The 14,525-nt window shown below is 36.2% G+C and overlaps 1 long non-coding RNA gene across 1 annotated transcript; it reads left to right on the forward strand.

The window, feature by feature from the left end:
* Positions 1-384: 384 nt before the first annotated feature.
* On the forward strand, positions 385-10,951 carry LOC146438343 (uncharacterized). The gene is made up of 3 exons (XR_014852065.1): positions 385-804; positions 8,910-8,961; positions 10,605-10,951. It is a non-coding gene; the product is annotated as an uncharacterized LOC146438343 (long non-coding RNA).
* The last annotated feature ends 3,574 nt before the right edge of the window (positions 10,952-14,525 follow it).

Genomic DNA, 14,525 nt, shown 5'->3' on the forward strand with positions numbered 1-14,525 from the left:
TTCTGAAAAATATTTGGTCCTTAAAACTTTCTGGTTCAAAATTCTGTAATTATACTGTGAAAATATTGCAAATATATTCTCTGCACAAAAATTTTCCTTTACCCAGGCCAAAAGCAGCACAAGAGAATTTGTTATAAATCTTTGGAAAGGAGGATGCAAACATCCCTGACCTTGGAAGAGTTAGCCAGACCACAAAACAAATAATTAGGGACATCTTTGCACGTGGAGAGTTGCCAGGTCCAATTAAGATGGGTCTCAGCTGTGAGTAGTCACTAATAAAGAGATTTGGGAATAACCAAAGCTCTGAGTCCCCTTAGAGGATAAAAATGCTGAGAGAGTTAAGAGTGTTTTTTATTTATGTCTATTGTTGTTATAAAGAATTATCTTAGAGTAGGTTATAGGAATGGCAACAGTGTTTGTGCTAACAATAAGGTTTTACAGACAATAATTTCTGAACAGAGGTCCTGTCTGGATGTAGTTCAGGGAAAATCTAAGGCCCACGGGGAGATACATTTTGCCTGAAAGAATGCCTCTGAGTTTGAACACAAACACAGATTTTCCCTGGATTAAATACTGGGAAATTACATAAAATTCTTTTTGAGGGCTCTAAGGAGGGTGAAATGGAGTTATTAAACTATGAATCTAAAGCTGAATAGTTGGTGTGAAACTCCAGAGTTTCTACATGTGAGAAAACCACATTGTCATGAGTCAGCTATGGCTCAATTGGCTTTAAAGGAGGAAAACTACCTGCTGTGGGAAGTGCTTGGCTTTATGACGTATAGCTACAGTGAGATGTACTTTATGGTGAGTTTCTTTCTGCAAATATAGATGCATTAAGTGTTAAAATTACTGAAACTCATGTGTTGGCTTCTTTAACTTTACAAGTATTATATTGAATTCTGCTGAGACACTTACCCAAGCTATGATCTTGTGCCTTCAGAGAGCTTTGCCTATTTAAATACATTTTCTCATACTTTAAGCAATAAGACTAGAAGCTCTGCTCTGCAGATGTTTCTTTTCATGGCACCCCTTAGTTACTATACTTCTAGGCAATGCTAAGACAAGGTCAAACTGCAGCTGGACTCTTGTCTTCATGGGTAAGGCAGCAACCACCTGATTCCACTGCCTGCCAAAAATTATGGAATGCACAATTTTATTCCTGAAAACTAATGAAATTATCAGCCACTAAAGAACTGTCTGTAAATATCTGACATAGTGAGATTGGGAGGAGAAATACAAATTGAAATTTTCATCTCTCACTCTCAAACTGCCACTCAGCTAAATAGTAAGCAGTAAGTACTTAGCTGAAGTAGAACCCAATTTTTGGCAGCTGTGAAGGAGATGAAGCCGGCAGAGAACGGCTGCTCCTGAAGTGAAAAGCAGCAGCTGATAACATAAATTAGTGCCATGATATTTGGATATGAGTAATCTGAGTAGACAGAATCAACTCTTGTTGGAAAGCTCTAATCCCAAAAAGAAGGAAGCAATTCACCAAAAATGTGTGACAAGTGCCTGAAAGATTAGAAATAGGCTCATATTACACAATTCTTCTATTTCATAGTCTGTTAGTATTTTTTAACCTAGTATAAGAATTAATAAGACAAAAAAGTTAACTACTTATTGGAGATTTTTGTTGGGTTTCTTTATATTTTTTATTGTCTTTTACTTGCAAGATTACTCTTTCTAGATTTTGAGCTTAGCATGTTGCTCTTTATGTAAACAAATGAAATATAAAAAATATTGTTGTTCCTTAAGAGAGGTAAATGAAGGGATTCCATATGTGAAATACACTTCTTTTCATGCACCACTTAACTAAAAATTGATTGTGTTTCTCAAAATAGAATCTCACTGCCTGAAGTTTGGGGCTCAATTCTGCTTGAGCTTTAAATTTTGGCACATTAAAATAGTTCTGAACTATATAGTTCTGAACTATATCTACTGCCTTTTCACCTCTCTATGTGATTTATGAAAATAAGAAATAAGGGAAATAACATGATAAATGCAGTTAGAAAAACAGGTATCAGTATCTTTTTAGTATTTCAGCTGCTACCTGACTGTAAGAGGTTACCCTTTCCTGAGGGTGAAATATTGGGTGTGTTTCTATCAGCTTTTCGTTAATGAATACCTGTGATTCATGGTCTGGTGCTATATTTCTGAAAGTTGTCCAGAAGTGATGCTGGCTTGTGTAAAGCAAAAAAAGCCCCTTGAGGACAGCAGAAAAGTCATGGGAAATCTGCAAAGGGCTGGAAGGTCAAATGTAATTCTGCCTGCTTCCAGCTGGCTTCCCACTGTGTAGGCTGCTGTGAGAAAAGTTCCAAGGATCATGGAGTTTGGGACAAAGCAGAACACTGTATGTGTACTACATACAAGTCTTGCTATGCATATTCAGTGCTTCAGACAGGAATACAGACAGGAAACAGCTGGCCCATATGGAGAAACCAACATTTTGTATCTGACTCAAAAAACTAATGGACCAAAAATGTCAGTGTAAAACCATTGTCCTACCCTGTGCACTAACATTATGATGCTGATTTCTTAATAACAAAATACTCATTTTTTTAATGGTAAGTATTTGGGACGTGGATAAAGTCTACCTTTAGACCCCAAAACCCCTGAGATGAAATACAAAGAAAATAAAATGGTTTTGTTTTGTGAAACTTTAACCTCGTTATTTGAAAACTTCCATTAAAAAAGGTTAAAAAAGTTCTTCAGTGTTATTTTTATCTCTTGTTTGAGGATATAATTTGCCAAATTAAAAAAAGGCTGCTCAAGCTTCTTGTATTGGAGCACGTCTGGCTCATTTTACGTTGTAACTTGTTAGAATTGTTAGCTTCTTTTAATGTTTTATCAGAAATACTGTGCAAAATACTGTTTAACCACTGTTTTGAAAATCTATTGCTTATATAAGCACCTAGTCTCCATTTTCAAGTAGAAATTAATTTGAAATCCAAAGGGTTTATGAGCAAAGTGTATTATTTCTGTAAAAGAAAACTCTTCAGAAACAGTAAATATTCATTTACCAAGTTCATTTTAGCATCAAGTTGTTAAAACACACTTTATTCTCAGAGACTACACTGATTTCTGACAAGAGTATTCTCCTGTCTGTGTGTGGTATCTGGTTAGGCAGCTCCCTAGCATGACAAGATGATATGACAAGGAAAAATTAAGTACAGACTCTTTTTCATGAATTAGTTTAGTTTTTTCTTCTGAAAGTTTCTTGGGGAACAGAAATTTTGGAGAAGCAGGATGAAGTCAGATTATTTTTGTTGTCTATCTTCTGATTAATTGGACAGAATAATTAGGAAATTAAATGAAGCTTGTGCTTGTCTCAAACTTAGGAGTACTTTTAACCCAACAATGAGCTAAGGGAAGGAAGTACTAACTAGCACTTCCATAGAAATTTGTAGGGATGTGAGAAACAGGTGACTATGCAATAAATTATTTTCTGATTCTTAGGAGAAAATAACACTGCAAAAAAGAAATAACTCTGAATTATATATATATATTTTATATATATATAAAAACATACATATGCACAGAGTATCACTGGTTGGGCAAATGTATAGCATCCCATAATGCAATGAATGAAATACCTTTCCCCCATGAAGCCAAAGACAGACATGTCATGTGTCTCCTAATGTTATATTCTCATTAATCAGTTTTAACTTTCACTTTTTTCTCTCTATTCCATTTGCCATTCAGATAGGTATCATTGAAGTACTCTTTTTTTTTTTTTTTTAAGTCTGTTTTTCGCTCTTACCTTAACGTGGCCTGTGTACATATCCTTCAAGTTAAATTTTAGTGTTTGCAGCTACTATGTGTGGTGATACTAGGGAGAGAATATATTCCTTGCTAGCAAATATGGTCTTCTGAGCACTCAAAATCCAGCTGTGCACATGCTGTGACCTACCCAGAAAATATCATGCCCAGGATCTGTGAACTTAATGAATAATCCCCTTTCATCTCCTGTGCTGTCAAATGATAAAGGGCCCCTATGCATTATGATTGTTTTGAGCACAGTATGATGCTGCAGTCCTAGAAAATATAAGCCATTTTTCTTCTGTCACTAACTATCCACCTGGGTATTATCTGAATATTATGATGATCTAGTAGATTTCAAACCACAAAAACAGCTCTTGCCACACTGGCTACATATCTGAGAGAAGACTAGCAGCAGTTAAATTTTCTTAGGAAAAAAACAACCAAACTAACTAAAAATAGTAAACGTGGATCTCATTTTATAGACAAAGCTGTTGACAGTACAGTCCTTATAAAATTGATCAGTGTGCACATGTGTATTAAGACCAAGCCTACAGCTAAACATTATTCAGAGACCAGTTCTATTAACACTGATATAAGTGTCACTGAAAGGTCACTTAAAGGTCTTAATTATTCTGGGAGAGACTTAATTAGAATAATTAAAATCTCCTTAATTTCAACTTATTGGTAGCTTTCTAAGAAAGAAGGAGGATTTGGTAGAGGGGCTTATATGTACTGTTTTAACTCTGCTCATAGCTTTTTTTGCAACTTCAGAAGTGTTGCGATGTATTCAGAATAGAAAGCTTCACCATTGCTTCAAAAACTGGTTAGGTTCTAGTATTGGTAGACTAAAAGTTATTGCTTGATTCTGTTCTAGTGTGAATTGTGGTTAAATGACTTCTTTTCACTCTCTTTTTTCCCCCTCTTCCATGTAGGAATATTTCCCAATAAAACGTTGAAAGATCAAGCCCAAATAAGACAAAAATTAGCGTCTCCTCTCTATGCACCCTGCTTTAACCATTAAAAAGTTAGAGTTAAGGATTAAAAGTTTCTCGGACCTTACAAAACGGGCTGCTGAGCACTTCATTAGCAGGGATTTTCAGGAGTGTATTGCTGGAATGTTGCCACTCGATGGCACTCTCTGTCCTGCTGTTTGCTCGGGGCTCAGCACTATCATCCCTCAGCTCCTGAAACCCTCCGTGCCAGCAGCACCGCACAAGTCCCTTTGAAGTGGTCTGCAAAATGTAAGGACCCCGGGGAGAGGAGATGTGTTTGGGAGGGTAGGAAAGGTTTCCTTCTCGCTCTTTCCCTCTCCCCCAAGTGAAGAGTCAGGAGTTACGATTCCGCCTGTGGTACGGAATTATTCTGCCCCTGCTCTGAGCCAAAGCAATGCGTAGCTCTCCCCTCTTGAAAGTCAGACTTTTTCTTTTCTTTTTGCTTATGACTGATTGATTGACGGCTGCCAGCCAGAGAAGGTGAGACTTGCACGTGTTCTGCTGTCTCTTAGGTTTTACAGACTAGTTTAAGTGACTTTCCATCACAGTACTGCTAGAGCGAATGCTTAAGCATTAAAACAAACATGAAGATGGATCTCAAGCATTTCTACTTCTGAAGGAATTTGAGCACCTATTTCTTAAATAACAGTGCTTGTATACAAATATTCACTTGGACTTTGTCCTACTTCATTAACCCAATCTCATCTAGCCAGGAGAGCTACGCAGAGAAAGAGGAGGGGGGGACAGGAGTGGGAGAATGGGGCACAGTGGTACAGGATGAAACTTACAGCTCTCAGATATTTTTTATTATTGTTTTTAACTAGTATTATTTTAAAATTTATTTTATTTTAAGCTTTCACACTTCAGTCCCATATCTAATGATTCAGTATAAGCCTTGAGCCTTTATTAAGGACTCGGAACCTAGAGCTCTATAACTATTTTCTTTAGAGCTGATACTAATTCTTTTTTCTGGTCACCTCTGTTTTTTATGAATTCCTATAGCCTTGTCAGTCAAGAAATATTGACTCTTCTGGTGTTTTTCTTTTTCCCGGGTCTTAGTGGAATAGAATGTACACAATGCCACTGGATCAGAATAATGTATGATATAAGTTAGTGTGACTTGCCAAACTAAATGTGGTTATGTTTTTTTGCTTATGAAGCTTTTTTAAGTTAGTGACCAAATTGCTGTTTTTCAAGAAAATGGGTTTTGTGGCCCTTCTGCAATGAGTCTCAGCTGCAAGTTCCATGAATACTAATATGCAGGAACATCTTGAAAGTATTTGTTTCCTCCTAATACAGCCAAGTTATCTTTTTGAACTGCTGAAAATGATGCTGAAACACACATCAGTAGAAATAAGCCTTTTGATTAATCTTTTGGACTATATATATTTATGTATCTAATTTACCAGCTTCTTTGTTCTAGGCATTTATTTACATGTGAAATTTCCTCAGAGTAAGATATGGAGTAATTCATCCAGAGATTTCTTATTAGTAAAAAAATTCCTACATGCCTCGTAGATATTATAAAAATTATAAAATTAAATAATCACTGCTATAAAAAACTCTGTTCTTTATGGCAGCTTGTACATGGCCATACAATCTTACAGAAGGGCACTGACACGGCTTAGTAAGTGACTACCAGGACTGTGCTACTACTGAGTTGTGGTAATTCACCCTGGATGCTCCTAAGACCACCCAGCCTGCAAAATGTGACACATTAGCTCAGGGTCCTGCTGCTGTATTTAACAGTAGGAAGTGGCAAAGAGTATGCATGTAGTAGTTACTGGAGCTTAGAAGGTCACCTCATTGCTATCCCTGTTTGTGCAACTTGAACTGAAAGGCATTCAGTCGTGCACTTGTGTCTGTATCACAAGCAATTCTGCATCATTCAGTGGTTAAATCCAAGCCTTGAGGCTTGTGATAACTTCAAAAACTGGTTTATTTTGGCCAAAGAAAGATTATGAAGTCTGAAGTTTAACTTGAGGACAAGAGGGCAAGAAGAATGGTCATTTCTCATCTTGTCAGCATGCTAAGATGACAGTGATGACAGATGATTTCCAGACATCTTCTGGTACAACTTCACAAGAATACCTTTTCAATACTACTCTTTCTTTTTAACTACAGCTGAGCTAATGTGTATTCAAACATCACTTAAAATTCAGCTGAACCTTGACTGACAGAGCTGCTCTGGAAAAGCTTTGGTGTGCTTTTCCATGCTTTGCCAGAGAAATGTTGCTCTAGAACTGTTTGTGGAAAAAACAATATGTGCATTTGGTATATCATTTAACAACACTCATATTTAACTTTTTAGAATCAGCCTCAGAAGGATTTTAATAATCAGAAAATACTGGGAGAAACGGTCATGAGTGCTGATGTTCTCAGATTATTAAACTTAAGAAAGAAATCTTGACACTGAGAGCGATGGAGATTTCATTTGGCATGAAAGCACTAATTTCACTATGGACATTTCATTTCTGCTCAAGCTGCTTTCTTCCTTTATTTTTCTTGATCTAGAATACTTGATTTACAGTTTACTGGTTAGGCAAAAATAATTCTCATGGTGGTTTTTTTAAGTTTTGTTGGGTTTTTTTGTTGTTTTTGTTTTCTAATCCAGTACCTTACATGAATGGGAGTGCCTCAGGTATCCACTATATAATGGACAATGTATAATAGGCACATGCTCTGACATTTAAAGGGATTTTGCATTTAGCCTGCAAAGATTTGGTAGATGATAATTAGCCGTTTAACCAGAAGAGATGAGAAAAACCACACCAGTTTAGTTAACTTTAGCTAGTGTTAAAAGTAGGGGGGAAAAACTGAAAAGTACTGAAAAGTAGGGGGGAAAAAAGCAATTAAAACTGGGTTTCTGTCTACTTGCCCACCTAAGTAGGTTCAAAATGATCAGAATTCTAGAAGAGAAAGGCAGTTTCAATTTAAAATTAATATACCTTGAATCACAAAGGTGTGTTGCCATAGCAGCCAAGTTCCTTTTACATGGTACAGCATTAAATACACGATCTCTACAATGGTATGGCAAAGACATTTTATTGCAAAAATCTAGGGCTCTTAAATTGTTTGTTATGAGTTTACATACTTGTGAGGCACAACAAATGTGCTTAACCAACCACCGTAGACCACCAAAAGAACAGGCATCAGATGTAGCCAACTATGAGCCCCATGGTGTGAGCACTTATTGGTTCTGATAATTATTTTACAATTTTGTAACTTGTTTTTCACCTCTAGTTTAGCTGAGTCGTTCCCTGAATTCTTTTCTAGTTAGCCAAAGTAACAGAAATGAACAAGGATTTTACAAGGGTAGCAAGGCCCTCACTTTTCAAGGCCTTTCTGCTCTGCAACAACATGGAGGAACTAATCTTTACCTGCTGATCCAGCAGGGAGATTTGTCACATCCGTATTATGAGATGATTCAATACATGAATAGTGTCTTGTATCATGAACACGTTAGGGATAACCAAAATGTAACTTATTACTGGTAAGTTATGAGAAACATGGTGTGTTACATAATGGTTTCCTTTCAAAAAGAAAAAATGTGTTCAGTTCAACAGCAAAATTATGGATTCAAGCAGTAAACAAACATGATTCTGTTACACCCTTTGGCAGCTGAGACAAATGATATCGTCAGCTCTGCCTTGCATGCCCCAAGTCACATGTTGCTTGTGACTCATTTCATTTTTACAACTGCCTCTATTGTTCTGCAGAACACAACAGTATGAAGGGATGTCAATCGAAAAGCAAGAAACAACTATTGCATTGTTAGATGGAAAATATAAATTTATAAGTAATTCATGCTTCTGTCTTTCATCATCTCTCTCCAAAGACTATGAAACTGTTCCTGGTAAGAGATACTGCTCTTGTTTCTGGTGAAGATGGTAAATAAAAACCATACATTTTTTAATTTAGTTATAACTATTTCCATTTTAACTTGTTTTCTGTTAGTAAACTGCAGATAAAGCCATAATTAAGGGAAGAGAGGTGAAATGTGATTACATCTGAATGACTAGCAGTTTGTGTTCTCCCTTGAAAACACTACTAATGCAATGAAATAATCATTTGGCTATATGAAAGAGGAGCTTCTTTCCTAGTAATTGTGGTACTGGAAAGGGAGAATCACATTTCTGCTTTGCTTTCTACTAGGTGCTCTACAGCTTCAGCCAAAAACAAGGAGCTTGCAGAGTTGAGGCAGAAGGTGAGAAGAATTTGGTTCAGAATTTATGAAAGATATATTTTTCTAAAGAATTTGCCAGAACAGTATCAATTGCATGCTTATGTGTTATCACTTGCAGAAAAGCTGGTTTTGGTTAAATGTAAATGGTGGTAGTTGACTGGCAAAATATGGTTAGGTTGCTATTCAAATAACAAATCTGCCTACTCAATATCTAAAGAACAGTATCAGCATTGCCAATGTTAGTGTATGAGAGATACTAAGCTGTCATGTCTCTTGCCATGGTGGTTTTTTTTTCAATCGCTGTAGATAAATGCTTTAAAAAGGGAAGTTGTAAAAATGACCACTGAGTGATTAAAAGTAATATTACAAGACCTACAGCTGGGATCTATTTCTGGGAGCTGGAGTATCAGGTAATGTCTAATATTTACTCCAGTTATTGTTATCTGTCAGGTGTCAGTAGGTGTCTTAGAAATGCTCTCAGTCTCCTGACACAACAAGCAGTGATTGCAGAGTGTTGGGTGTCATTTTTGCTTTCCATTGCACACAGGACTGGAAGATTTAAGCTGTTCTGTGGAAATACAGATAAGGAGCCACAGTAGGGCTGGGTATAAGGCTAAAGTCATCTTTGGTCCTTAAACTGTGTTGCAACATTTTAAGACGGTATTTCAATACCTCAGCATATCTTTTCTTTTAATGATGTGCAGCCTGTCCCAGTAGGTTTGTTGTCTTTTGTTATTGTTTACATCAATGACTTTTTAAATCCAATTTTCTTAAGTTGTTTTCCAGGGTGTTTAATAACTTTACATTAACATGGTTAATATTTTTACTGCCTTCTCATAACGTACTGGTAGATATCTATTTAAAGTTGTGCTGGAAAATAGTGCTATCCCACTGGAATTTAATAATTGTGAGTAAAACAGCTGTCTATTTCTTGTATCTTGCATGGTTGACACTTGAGAAGGAAGATGATTGAATGAAAGACATACTAACATAAAGTATAAAAACATTTTATGTTGCAATATTCTGTTTTACTAAGACCTGAAGATCTGGGTCCTATTAAATTGCACTCAAATATAACTATAAATTTATATCCTTGAATTTCTAATGAAAGTGATGTACGATAGATATTTGGCAGGATGTGTGTAATAAGGTTTAAGACTAATAAAAAACAAGCAAATACCAACATTTGAATCTTCTCAAAAATTATTGCTGAAGAGTCTTTTTGACTTTCTCTTCTGAAGAAGCTCCTTTCCTACTCTGGGGTTTCGTTTTGCAGTGGCTGTTAGAACCCAGAATAGCTATCTTAAAAACTATTTTCCTTAAGTCTTGTGGGCAAGGAATCTGAACTCTAAGACTAACAGCATTAATTTCCATTCCTCTAATCTATGTTGACTTTTTTAAAGATTTAGAAAATACAGAGTCTTTCAGTCTAGGTGGCAAGTTGTTAAATCTCAGAGGAAACATCATATGTTTGATGATCTCTTTGTTGAGATCACAGAGGTTATATTCTAAATAGACTGCAAGATCTTTTTGAGCAAGAGCAGATAGAATACAATGTCCTGGGATAAAATATTAGAAAGTTCTCTCCCCTCCAGCATGTAATCAAAGTGTTTATTTTGTATTTGAAAACTGTGTAGTAATTTCATATTTCTCCTCTACTTCAGAATCCTGTGAACCTAACTGTGTGTGATGATATGTTTCCACTTTGTTTCTGATGCTTGAAAACATTTGTGGAAAAACTACTGAAAGCCTAGGCAGAAGGCGGACATGTAAATAGTATCTGGTAGGAACAACTCCCTTGGGAATGTGAAGCGCTGTACAGAGTTATGTGAAAATATATTTGGAATAAAAAACAGAGCAAGTAACAATACAGATGAATGGATAAAGTCCAGATGTTCATTTGCAACACAACTCTCTGAGTAAGTTATAATTAGAATATGCAGGCCAAATACATGACAAATAAAACTTATTACAGTCCTTGTCACTGAATAAAAAGTAAAAAATATTTCCTTTCTACATATCCACTTATGTCCTTTGTCTTGCTTTTTTCATCCATTTTCTGGGTCTTGCAAGCTCTGAAGTTACAAGATATCATGTAATCATGAGAGCACCTGAAGTTGTAGCTTTTAAAAGATAAGTAGATAATAATTCTTCAGTGCACTCTTGTGGCTTCATTGAATTCTGAGGTCAATAAATAAATAGGGAGGGGAGAGAGAGGGGAAGGGGGAGACAGAGGAAATGCCAGACCTGCTACTTCTAGCCCCAAACCTGGTTCGTTGGCATATGAAAGCAATCTAAGCTTTCTTTTGGTTTTCTTGCTCTTGATTTCTTTTTCTTTCACTAAGGACAGCTTAGTAAAAACCAGTTTTGCAAAAAACGCTAAGGCAGGTTCTGAAAATATGATGGAAGTGATGAGGACAGCCTCCTTCATGTAGGATATGTACCTAGGAGCAGTGTTCAGTAGTACTGCCACTGTATTCAGGTTGCACTTTGTATCTAACAAACAAATAATGTTTGCTAATAAATCAAGTGGTAAATCTGACACTTTTTTTTAATCTTCTACAGTTACATTAGCAATCTGATTGGGGGTGGGGGTGGAGGAGGGTGCTGTGTGGAACTGGTCCACTTCAGTGAAACCCTAAGTGTGCTATGTGGTATGATTATGAAGCAGCTCTGAAGTACTGTCATGGAATCTTAGGAAAAGTTAGGGTTGATTTGACTTCTGGAGCTATGGGCTAGAAGCTCCTTTTTGAAGAAAGGCTAATTTCAAAGACAGATTGAGGTTTTTCTCTTGTCTTGCAAGCCTTCACATATGGAAAATCCAAACTTCTCTGGACCCTTGCTTTGGTGCTTAACTGCTTTAATTATTTAGATTATTTTTTTTTATATCCAATACAATTGCTCTTCTTGTTGCTCATCACTGTCACCTTGACCTTTTGCTCTACTTGTCTAAACAGTCCTCAATTCCCTCTATGTTTCTCCTCATAGAGTTTCTCCTCTTTTCTAGCCTAAACAAGCTCAGTTCCCTCAGCCACTCCTCACCAGGATAGGCAGAGGAGAATGGCCGTGCTCTCATTGCAGCCCTTAGCAATGAGATCAGACAGACCTTACTTGTTCTGTGATCTCTGGGGGATTTTTTGTCTGCTTGTTTACATGTTTCCTTTTAAATAAACTCTACCATGTGTATTTTCTTAAGAAAAAGGAGGAAAAAAGGCAAAAAAAGCACCAAACAATTAAAGAAACCCCCAAACAAACCTAAAAGATCCCAAAAAGAACCCAACACCATCATCTGTTACACATTTTTCAGTCTTTGCATTGTCTGCACATTGTGTGAATTTTTATATTTTTTTCTTACTTCTACCTGGGATATTATTAGAGTATACTAGAAAATTATTGCTTAGCTATTTAAAATTAGTTTTAATGCATTAATTACACAGAATGTAAAATCTTAAAATTAGTTAGTCTTCTACAGCTTAATTCAGTTGGTTCACTCAGCCCTTAGAATGACTGTGAAATGAATGTGGTTGAGATTATATATATTAAAGAAATGCACTCAAACCCAAATTTATTACAATAAAAGCTGGAGGGATGACAACTTAAAGTAAACTAGGTCATAACAGTTTGCAAGTATCTGGAAAGCTTTATACCATGATGTTAAAACCTGGACTTCTAAACAAGACAAAAAAAGGCATCAAAATACAAACAAAAGAAAAAAGATAACCCCAAAAAGTATGGGAAAAAAAGACAAGAGAAAAAAAAAAGGAAGAACAGTCTCTAATATTGGTCTTAGTTCTGGCTTTGGCTACATTAGTTTTCACAGAACTAGGAGAATAAAAATTCCCCTTCTCAAAGGTCACTAAGAAAGATTTGAGATGGAAGTCATGGGAAACAGGAAACTCAGGGAATGTTTCAATATTTTGATATCAGTCTATGAATATCAAAGTGAAAGTATTTATAATCTGTTTAGTTATTCATGAGAAATGCAGAAACTTTTGCAGTATCAAGGGTTGTGAAGAATCCTTTCCCGTGTTTTGAAGCAAGATAGCAAAGCTGTAGTCCATTCTTACTTCTGCCACTTGACCATGAGTTTAGAATAATTCCACGAGATAATGATTCAATTTACTTGTGTCTCAGGGATGTTTTGTTTCTTAGAGTTGTTTGGTTGTTTTGTTGGGGTCTTTTTGTGGCTGCAGGTGGATGTGTATTGCTCATGGGGTTTGGTGAGGGTTTTTGAGTTTCTCTAAGAACAAATACTCTGAAACAGAGCATGATGGCGGAAAACCTGGACCTGTTCAAATCAGTGACAGAGCCCTCAGTATCATGAGGTCATGATTTTTTCCAATAATTAGAGTTTTTCTTCCTTATTTACACTGTCTATAAGCTCATGAAAACTAGAGGTCGATTTCATGAAGATAGCCTCGCAAGTCAAATCTCAATCTGTCCATCTCTCCATAAAATTTCAGAACTCTTTTCTCCTCCTATCCGAGCTTTCACCTCAGCAGATGGTTTGGACTACAGTCTGTATTCTGCATCACAATGTATGGTTGAAAGCTTTGCCACTCTACATAGCTGTCCAGTGATGGTCAACAATCACTGTTGTGATTGAATGCACTGCTTGAAATTGAGCTTTTTGTCCAGCAGACTCTTGAAAACTTCAAGGATGGGGATTGCAGTGTCCTTGAGATATTTGCTCCAGTGTTTCATCACCCTGCCGAAGGAAAAAGTTTCTACATTTTAGCTTGAACCTCACAGACATCAATTTCTGGCTATGGCAGATCATTCATAATGCTTTCAATTTCTCTTGCCTGTAAAAAATTCTTAATGCCTATGCTGGTCAATAGTGATGAGGGAAAAACAAGAAGCCTAGATTCTGATACCTGTACAAACTAGATTTTTGTGAACTGGAGTCTCCACCACTAAATATTTTAATATCCACACTCATAAACATTCTGAAATAATTTTTTTCCTAATATTATTCTACTTTGTATAAACTTATTACATAATAATTTAATATATAGCATTTTTTTCCTCCTTTCTGAGCCTGGCAGTTTTCAGTTGAGCTCTTGTTCATGTCTTAATGAATAAACAAATTGAAAACAAACAATAAAATTGTCAATATGAGATTAGGAATTCCACTATGTTTTTTCCTTTCTTACCTTACTTGTCAGCATGTGCTCTGCAGAATAGGGAAGTGAGGACGTTTTCTTGGATGAAATTTTAGCAGCATTTTGAGCATGGTGATTTTCTTCCACAGTGCCAGGAGAAGTTAAGTTCTATAATCAAAGGAAACACATCTAATACAACTAAACGTGACCTTTGTGCAAATAGTATAGATAACTTAACCAGACAAACTGAGAGTTCAGAATATGTAAGTGAAGACATTTTCACTCTTCTGTATTCTACGTAATTCATTAATACCCTGTGGTACTTTAGATAGCAGTGTTTTCCTTGTTTCTCTACCAGTCTGAAACCTGAAAACCATTCCCTGGCTTGCAAAGAAAGTAAAATTTCCAAGGCAAATGATGCTTAATAGAAGAAAAGCTATCCTATTCATTTTAATAGCTGTTGAAACATATTACATTTTT

The sequence above is a fragment of the Lichenostomus cassidix genome, chromosome 4 (assembly GCF_008360975.1).
Source record: "Lichenostomus cassidix isolate B80296 chromosome 4, HeHo_3.0, whole genome shotgun sequence".
Classification (NCBI taxonomy): Eukaryota; Metazoa; Chordata; class Aves; order Passeriformes; family Meliphagidae; genus Lichenostomus; species Lichenostomus cassidix.